The sequence below is a fragment of the Pinus tabuliformis genome, chromosome 3_1, assembly GCF_031772625.1.
Source record: "Pinus tabuliformis cultivar Carrire ecotype Pingquan chromosome 3_1, CPIR1, whole genome shotgun sequence".
In the NCBI taxonomy this organism is placed as follows: domain Eukaryota; kingdom Viridiplantae; phylum Streptophyta; class Pinopsida; order Pinales; family Pinaceae; genus Pinus; species Pinus tabuliformis.
The window spans coordinates 890,937,871-890,948,574 of NC_142301.1; positions in this window are offsets into that span (position 1 = coordinate 890,937,871).

Consider the following 10,704-nt stretch of genomic DNA (forward strand, 5'->3'; position numbering starts at 1 on the left):
TTTTAAAAAACCCAAAAATTATAAAAATAAATAAAATTTAAAAGATACCAAAAAAATAAATGAAATTTTAAAAAAGATGTATTTGTGTGCCCCATCCGCCACAAGCTCGAGCTACCTTTTGAGTCGAATGGCACGGCTCGTTACGTAGCCAGCCCCATGGTGGAGGATGATGTTATGCACAACAAATTTAAAGTGTTTTTTATATCCACGTTTTTAATTAATTAATTTAATTTAAAATTTAATTTTTATTTTATAATTCTTAAAATATATTAATGAGTATTTAAAAATATTATTTTGTGGTTTAAAATGTTTTTTTAATGGTTGATTGTTGGGATATTTTTTGAATTTTTAAAGATTTGTTTTTTAATTAATTTTTCAATTGTTTGTTAATTTTTAATTTTAATTTTTATAAATTCCTTTAATAAAAAAAATAAAAACAATTTTTTACTTTCAAATATTTTTAGAGTAAAAAAAACTATTTTTATTTTTTCGTATTTATTTTTTTTCAAAAATAATATTAAAAAAATAATCTAAATTTATATAAATTATTAAAAAAATAATTAATAATTAAACAAAAATTATGTAATTTTATTTTTAATTTGCACTTAATTTTATGTTTTTTATTTTTGATGGTACAAATGACCATGGTTGTAATGTCAATTAATTAGTAATTTTCACCCCTAAAATAAAATAAAAGAAAAACTAACGAATTTAAAAAAAACACTTAAATATCAAGCATTTAAAAAAATAGAAAGGTTGACAAACTTTAAGTTTTGAGTTTAACATTTTCTTAGTCATTTAAGAATGTTTGAATTTCAACCCTAAAAAAAGGGGTGATGTTGCATCACCGCTTTTGCATTTCAACTTGTTTTCTTCATGTCCTTTGTAGTCATGATATTTGGTTTTTCATGCCATGATTGAAAAAATGTTTGAATTTTAACCCTGAAAAAATATGAGAAAAAAAAAAAAACCTGGTGATGTTGCATCACCAATTTTTAATTTCAACATGGTTTTTCATGTCTTTCGTAATCATAATATTTGGTTTTTAATGCTATGGTTAAAAATATTGGAATTTTAAACTAAAATGAAAAATTGTAATGTTCCATCACCACCTTTCAAAATCAACGTAAAAATCAAATTTTGATCTTAAAAAACAAAAACTCGTAAAGTTTTCGTTAAATTAGTCATATTATTTTCTATTCTAATCTCTAGTTCATGTTATTTCAAGAAATGTCTTTATGATAAAAACGTTGGTTAAAGGTTCTTATAGGGAATTAGTATGTCATTATCTTACTAATAATAAAAAATTAAGATATTGACTCTAGATGAATCCAAAGATTAAGAGTTGACTTTAACCAAGTGAAAACATTATTTCATACACACTTCGAAATGAAAGCTTACAATCATCCCCGCAATGCAATTTTTCAGGAATAGCATGGTATAAATTACATATATGACACTACATACTACAAAATTAATAGAGCCACTCGTTGTTTGGCATGGTATTGGGTTAGAGAAACCAGCCAAATTAGTTAAATTTGGTAGTTAACTTGGATTTGAAATAGTCTAGCAATAGTGATTCATAATGCGTCAAGTTCCTTTTGATGGTTGTTTTTTTTCCAATTAAAATTAATCTTTGAGTACAAATTCAAAGTCTTCCTTTTGATGGTTGTTCCTTTTCCAATTAAAATTAATCTTTCAGTTAAAAAAAATTCAAAGTCTTCATGACCTATAGTCTATTTAACCTTAACAAAAAATTATGTTAAGTTAATGTTGTAGTATGACAATGGTGATTCAAATTTGTCCCTATAAAATGGATTATCTACTCATATATCTCTTCAACAAGAAATATGATATTTATTTGAATAGTCCAAATATTCCTCTTATGTTTTGATTGAAATATTTCAAAATATAATAAGTTTTATTATTTTTATAGAACAATTTATTTCTATTTAAATATCTTTTAATTCTATATTTAAATTTTTACCTAGATATTTTATAAGCCATTGGGATTCAAAATGAAATATTACAATATGTTGTCATCATGCAATAGCAAATTTTGTAGACACTTTAGCTTCCAAAATGCTCGGAAATCTCAAAGTTGTTTACTTTGTCAATTTAACCTTAGAAGTGTATGTATTAGCCATATTGATGGCTTAATTATACAGAGATAATCATGACATGATTGCACTTAGAAATGTATACCATCGTGGGAGTGTTGGTACAATGGGGTTGCTAGATTTAAGTAACTAAAAGTACAACATAGCTCAAGGTGGAGTTCAGCAAGTTGTAAATCCAAACTCATACCATGTCGTATTTGGATCTAATGGAGGATGTTAAAGATAATATTAATTTTGGAAGTCCAAGATGTTTTTCTAGTTTTAATGAAAAGTCCATATAGGGTGTAGGTGAAGTAGTGGAATTGGTCCCTAATTACTTACTAGTTGTGTTTGTTTGAAATATTGGAGGTTTATGTATAGTATATGAAGTACAAACTCACATAGGAAGTCATTACTAGGGTTTTGAAACATACGATGATATCCATAATATAATGATCACAGGGAAGCTTATTGAAAATGGTCTTCCCCTAGGAGCAATTTTAATAACTCATGACATTGTAAGTGTATTGATATATTGTATTCAACTCAATAACTTTGGGAGAAATCGTGTCTACGTTATTTGGTGTTCTTGTTGTTTTAAAGGTGTTGGATAGGGAAAAATGACAAGAACATTAAGGTGTTGTGGGTTTTCATTTACATAAGTCCCTAAGAGTTCTCTAGGGAAAATATGAAGTCATATGAGATTCTAAGCGGAAGGGACTTGGTGAGGGTTCTCATTTATTTAAGTGCCTAATATTTATAGGAGAAACATGAAGTTTCATGATATTCTAAGGGGGACGGACTTGACGATTGGGATTGGTTTGGTGTTTGACCAAAAGTTGAAGGCACCAAATAAGGTTGAGATATCAATCCTATTTGAAAAAAACACAAATTAATACCTATTACCTCAACATTGTTATAGAGGAGAATACGCATTTTACACTATTGCAAAGATCTTTATACATTTGCTCTAGTAAGGTAACGTTCTTCACCTTTGTCAATGAAAAGTACAATTGTGCCTCCCAAAAATTAAAAATATTAATGAAAAAATCACAAAGATTAAACATACAAGTTTTTACAATTGATTAGTTATTTGAAATCTCTAAACCCTCAACAACCCTACACACAAGCTACCAAAAACCATTATATGTTAAAGCCATGTTGTAACTAGAATAATAACTTATTTAAAAAAATGATCACCTTCACATGATATTTAGTCCATAGTCATGTTGTTCATTCCAAATATAAGCTTTAAATTTGAAAACCCTTGGTTGCATAGAAAACATATTTGATTCTAAAGCCCTCAATCACTGGAGAATAACATCTTGGAAAATAACATCTTTTCAAATGTTTTTCACTCCATAGCATTCCTCATTCCAAATTCATAGCATGAGTCATTGCTAAGGAGGCATGATTTTCCTATGAATCTCCATAAGAGTGCATGGAAAAATTAGAAAAGCGAGTAAACATTTAATTTGAAAACCCTTAGCTACTTGAACTTGTCATTTCCTCACACATTTTTAACTCCATGGCCACACTCCTCGAGCAAAAATTTAATTGAAAACTCTCAACCACCTCTCCATCAAAATATTATTTTAAAAGAAATTGAGGAAGACAAGTTTTCTTCTCTTCTTCTACCTTAAAAAAAAATTAAAAAAAACACAAACAAAAAACAAATACAAACTTTAAATAATCTAATAAAATTTATATATATTTTTATTTTAACTATTAATCATATAAAATTTATATATTTTTTATTTTAACTATTAATCATTATAAATATTTTTTAGTTAAATGCGAAAATGATTTTTTTTAATTAATAAATTTATAAAATAAAATTAACCATATTTTTACACTCAATCATAAAAATAAAATAACGTAAAGTTTAAAAAACTTTACTGTGAGTAGCTAAAAAGTTACATAGAGAATAGAACATTATACCACAAACTATAATCATTCTTCGAAAGTTTAAAAAGTTCCATTTAACATGGAGGATAGAATTTATGCCTCGAACTATAAGTCTTTTTTGGCTTGAAGGGGCCTGACGCAGGTTCAACGTTAGTTAGCCAAACAAATCCCTACACTACTGGCCCTTTCGGCATCAACCCGCGGAGCACAGATTGAAGTCTCACCCGAAGCAGTATGGGGGGATACTGGAACCAAGTTTCCGCACCCTTGAGATGGATGTGATGTCGGTTTACTCTGGCTATACCTGCTTTTGTACAGGTTGCTTAGCCCTCTGTTCCACCCTTCAGTACCTTCATGAAAGGGTATAATTGGCTTTCGCGCAACCCTAACCTGCGGCTCAGGGACTTTCGCGCTGCTAGGGCAACGAACTGCAATATCTCCCAAACTAGGCTAAGTGTTTTATTTATCTTATTAACCAATCTTAGTTAGCTTTGTGTAAATAGATGTTCTTACTTGCATTCACTTTAACCAACACATTTACATACATTGGCGCATCATATAGGAATTATAAGTGAAATTCATACCCAACATAACAAGATGCATAAACAGGAAAGAAAGACGCAGAAATTGTAGAATACTTCTCTTTATTGATAATTTCGAACAATTACAGACTCGACCCACCCTGCGCACTCATCTGCAGGGGTCCGCGCACTCAGCTACGGACTTATAGGCCTCGGCACACTCAGTTGTCGAGCCTCTACCTACGCTACAACCCAAACTTAGACTTCTACCTCGGAGCTATCTCTCATACATCATATCTTCATTATTCTAACTACTTAGAGCTTAGCTCTTTTTATACAATCCCATGGTCCGTGGACCATGGGTAGATATTTTATAGCCGACATTACATTTCCAAAATAAGGGTGAACAACCCTATGACTCTTTAACACCTACGTGCTATGCGACCACAAAATGCGGAGTCTTTACACTTGGATTACAAAATTTGATCAAAATATGAGCTTTTAGCCCCAAAACTACCCTTGGGGGATCCTACACCCCACAGGCCCCCAACACAAACATCATGACTCCCCCTCGAGTCACTCTGCAAGCGCGAAGATCTTACCGTGAAGACCTCCCAGCTCCATTTGGATGACTGCAACCTTGGCAGCGCACTGAGAAACTCTCTACCGGACTTCTTCCATTCGTTGATCGGTGACTACCACTGAACTGCTACCCTGAATCTTCTGCTGAGTTGCCTTCAGTGTTGCAAGCTTTCCTTCAATGGAAGTTGTAATCATATATGCCTCGTCTATCCATGGATGTAGGCATGATTTTAGGACCACTTCTTTGTGTCGAGCAACATCCACCTGTTCCTTAAGTGTCTTTGCCTCCTGCATTTGTGCAAGCCTCTGTGTAAGGGCGACCATTTGCGCGGTCCCTTTGACCTCGTCATATCTTTGTTGTAGCTTGCGCACCTTCGTCTCCAGACGCTCTACATTTGGGTCCTCTTGTAGGGTGGTCAGGACCTCGAATGACTATTCAAATAGTCGTGTGTAGTCTGCTACTGTACTGTTGACCACAGTATTATTGTTGTAACAGCAATGATACATTTTTCCCTGACTTCCGATGGAGTTGAAGGCTAAGCCCTCAGCTGCAATTCTGCAATCTGCAGGTTCAGCTCCAGCGAAATCCTGGCCATCTCTGTCCGAGCATCGTGCACCCCTATGGCCAACTTATAGATGCATGCCTCAACCAATTCTTCTGCCTGAATTTCCAACTCCAAGACCATTTGACAGGCTTCCTCCACTACCTGCATGATTTTCTTGTTTTGTTCTACTGCCTTGTTGCGCTGCAGGCCCAACTACTCGATATTGATGCGTTGCTCACTCATCACCTACAGAGCGTGATTCTCCCGGGCCCTAAGTTCCGTGGTGACTCCATCCTATAAGACGTGGAGCGTCTCCCGAGGGAGCGCGGCCATATTTAACCCCACCCCTTTCAAACTGCTAATCGTGGGCCTGTCGGCCTCCTTTTCTACAGTAAGTGCCTCATTTGGTAGCAGTAGTGTGTTGGTCACCCTTGTGCGCAACATCTCCTTGGTAGCTGAAGTGTCGATTGTGAGGGTGGTGGACATTGTGCCAGACTATGAAGTGTGAGCCTGCGACTCATGCAACTTTATCCAAAGAGCCCCCAACACCAACTGTTGTTGCTCTTCGAACTATTGGAGGGCCTCTGGAGAGACATCCCTCACCGTTTCTCCGATATCGTGCAAATCCCACTCAGTGAGGGTTATTGGGTCAAAGGATGTCTTTGAAGCCTTGGTTTTCTTCCATGGCACTACCTTCTCTTGCGGTCGCTGACGCTTGAGTTGGGTGGACATCGTTTGTGGGTCCATGCCACCTTGTTTTATTAGCTTCTCTATTTCTGCTTTAGTCCCGGGAGAAGGTGACTTCTGTCCTCCGTGCTCTTATCCTCCTATCTTCTGTTGTTTGGCCAATTTCGTAGTGTCACGCACTGCTTGGGCCTTAGCCTCTGCTTCCTCTTTCATGCGCTTCTCAGCCAGCTGCGCCATTCTGAGTTTTGTTTCTTCCTTCTTACGTTGTGCAGTGGACTTGTCCATTTCCACTGGGGAGCTTGTTGCAGCACGCCACTGCGGCAGCCAAGACTCGAGGACTACAAAGATAACATCATCAGTCACCATATATGGTAATTTATGCCATGTCTTCGCAGGGTCCTTCCGCGCCCTAATAAAGACATGGTGGAAATCCGCTTTGAACTCTGCAAAGCTCTGTAAACTAGCGTATACTGTGGGTGACAACGATGGCTTGCGATTGATCCCCATCTAGATGCTCATCTCCATCAAGATCCAAAATATCTTTCTTTCTTTTATGCGTTGCATGTCCTTGGTTTCCCACAGCGAAGCATACTTCGCTTCCTCTGGAAGGTTTGGCATGACCGAAGGGAATTAGCTGTCTTCTGGTAGCTCCCATGCCACCAATGCAATCGACAGCAAGAGCCACACATAGTGGAACGTCTTGCCCTACTCTTGTGTCTCGTGACAGTTTGCAAGGAACTCACCGCATAAATAATTCACCCAGTTGAACTAGACTCCTTCAGGACATTGGGCTTCTAGTGCAATCACAGGTGCGGGCACCTCATTGACGTGGCACTTCCACATCACCTTCCCTGCTAATATTTGTGTTGCTACCTTAACTGCAGGGTTTTTAATGCTAGAGATGGCATATCCCTGCTTCTTCTTCTCCAACTTGAATTTCTTCTTCATAGTTTCTGTGAGGGCCAACACACCACCTTTTCCTTCTGATATATTGGTTGGAACCTCTCTTGAGTAAAGCAGCCATGTGATCTAATGGATCAAGTGGTTTGTGATGGGAATGGGCTCCTCCAGCCACAAACACTCATCATGCACTAAGCAGAGCAGTTGCCTGATGACGAAGATAGTCACTAGGGCGTGATGGTAATGCGGCACCCAGAGTAGGTTCAACAACTTGGCTTTCTCTACACCTTTGATCCATGTTCGTGGCTCCAATTGAATCGTTCCAGTAGTCAAATCAATCCATCGACGCATTAGCTGCTCAGTCGCTAAATGTGGGAATTTCTTGTGATATGCGAGGTTGCAATCTTCAAACTTCAGTACAAGAACCCGCCCTAAGTTCGATCCCTCAAAAACAATGTCATCCGAGAGCAACAGAGATTGTAGGGAGCTCTTACTCTCTTCTATGTCCTTCGACACCTTGGCTTTGCCTTTGCATGGAGGAACATATTCAGGTAACCTGGTAATAGGGTCTGCACCCTGGGTTTCAACTTCCATTTCCAAATCCTCCTCATCTGCTAGGATTTCTTCAGATTCTTCCTCATCTGCCTCCAGATTAATGGCCTTCCCATTTTCTTGCAAAGTGAGCTTGGTCCTCTATGGGTTTCTTGGTGAGACACGCATTGGTATCATATTATTCTTATCCTTCTTTGGTGTCGGTGTTCTAGGTGATTTAGGGACTTCGACTATCACTCTGACACTCTCTTGGGTAGCTTCTACTACCTCAATTTCATGTGCGACTTCCTCAAGTGTCGACATCATTCTATTTAGGAGGTCCTGTGTCTCTTTCGGCAATCTTTCAAACACTGAAATTGCTCTCAAAGCCTTAAAATTCACATGGTCCATACACAACTGATAGCGCAAAAGCTTAATTTTCAAAATGCCAAGTGTTTTTCAATGGACAACCACTTGTAATTTATAGGACCTTTTGAATTCAAATCCAACCGTTCCCCCCACGTTCTGCCCATTAATGCTAGATTGGCAGTAGATTTTCAAGAATCTAATCCATCAATTTCACCTTAAATGTCTGTCGCCTGCTCCATTTGGCCATAATCTGACCATCAAATCGTGAATAGTGACTTTAATGGTCACTTTCCGACGGACCTGCGCATTATTTCCATGAGTAGCATAGCTGCCCTCGCATTGTCACGGACCCTATGACTCTTCGTTGCTTCGCGCAGTCCTGAAATTATGCAGCTCCCCAACCTGGGCAATGTAGTTTATAGTCCTGTGTCTCTTTTCAGCTGCCCGGAGTGCTAAGACTGTGCTATTTTCATTTCGTCACATGGTTGGACAGCCAGTGTATGGCTTCAAGTGACTACCATTCACCTTTCCTCGGAAGGGTTCTCCATTCAACTTAACCAACTAGACCGCGCCACCGTCGATAATCTCCTTAATAACATATGACCCTAACCAGTTGTTGAAGCCCCGAAAATTGGGTCGACAACAAGGGGGATACCCGCCCGGTCCAGACCTTGGTTGGCAGCTCCTTATCCGTTTGGTATAGCAGGTCCGACTGGGGATAATGGGACCAGTTTCCCAATCTATGTGTGTGTGTGTAGAATTTGATGTTGCTGATCTAACATTTCCTATCTAAGATATTCTAAATCAAACTTTTAATCTAATTCTATGCTATTGTAATCTAATGAACAACACATCTAAATCTATACTAACCCGGGATGTAATTCTTCTATTATGCGATCTAAAGAGATTTCAAATAACAACTGGTAATAAACATCATTCAACGATTATGAGAAAGGAAATCAATCAAGATGAACCACTTCGCATAAAAAGTTACAGGAAACAGTTGTGAACAGCATATCGCATAATGAGCTATTCATACATTAGGCATAAATAAATAGCTATCACCGTACAAAAGTGCTAAATGATAACTCAAGCATTCATGCAATAATACATAAACAACTAAAAATTGTATATCACTTTAAATATAAGCAGAAATGGTCAAGAGATAAAAGTACCATTTATGACTAGTCCTACTCATAAGCTTCAAGCAACAATGATTTATCTCTCCTTTCTCTAACATCCACTAAGAGTACAGAAGTGCAACATCAGTAGCAGATATCAAATGAAAACATCAACAAATATTGATCCATTCATTCACCAAAACCTCCTCTGAGGGTGCAAAAGTGCATGTTCTGAGGACAAGTTTTTGATAAATTTCTAGACCCTTCTCTAAATGCATGAGAAGGGCTTAAATACTACTAACTAAATAACTTAATTACATAGATTCAGGATACGGTTTAAATGACCGCCCTTTTTCTAAGCAAAACTATTTCTAAAAATTAAATCTAATATCTAACTATTTCTGCATTTGCTCCTTAATGTTGCAAGCATTCAATATTTGCCTAGGTAGAGTCGGCTGACTGTCTTCCGCTTTTGGTTGAGCTAAGCAAACAGAAATGGTAAGAGCTGGCACCATCTTCTCAGCAAAATTGATGATATACTCGAGATTCATCCTCTGGCTATGTGGATTTACTATGTATGCCCAGTAATAATCCAAGTTCCACTTGGTTAATCCTCGAATTGCTTCTGCCTCTTCTTTCAGCTTTATGTTTCCAGTTTGTTCTTTACCATTGCTTTCTTGCGTTTTCCAGGCTTACAAGTGACTGAGCAGTTAGAGGCTTTGCTTTTTGAGCAATTTTCTCAGCGATGCGTGATTAGCGCTAGGCGCTAATCGCACATCGGAAACTACCTCCGTTCTTTGATCCAGGCCTCTCTGATGCATTTTTCGCCTTTGGCGCCTTTTTCTTCAGCGAGTATAAGCTTAAAAATTTGTAAACATACTGCTTTCGTGAGCTTCTGACCTTGAGCGTTAAACTGCTTGTTGATATTAGCATTGTTCAGCTACTCATTCAACCATGGCTGTGAATGAAAGATCTGTAACGGATAGCTCAGCAGCGTTCTGTGAATCTGCGACTCTGTTGCATGTGGTATCCGTTTATGATGGCATATTTTCTCTATCTCTGAGCAATGGAGTTTTACCCTTTTCCTTCATGGCTTCGTGCACATTGTTTTTGTGTTACTTCTGTTTTTCGTTCCTGCAGTTCACACATGAGGAGAGAGTAATGATAATAAAAATCGACAAGAAAGCTTTAAGCTCTATGGATGTACAAAAACATGCCACCTGACTCTTCGAAAAACACAAAACCGTCTTTCATTAACAACTGGTGTATCATTCATTAATTATCATTAAAGCGGGTATCCAGTTCTTGGTTTATGGAAAGCTTTTCTTGAATGTTGAGCTGGGGAAAATCTGCGATGGAATGTTTCTGCGATTCGCATCGCAGCATCGCATATCGCATTATCGCATTACCGCAAATTTCATTAAGATGTGTTATCGCAGGG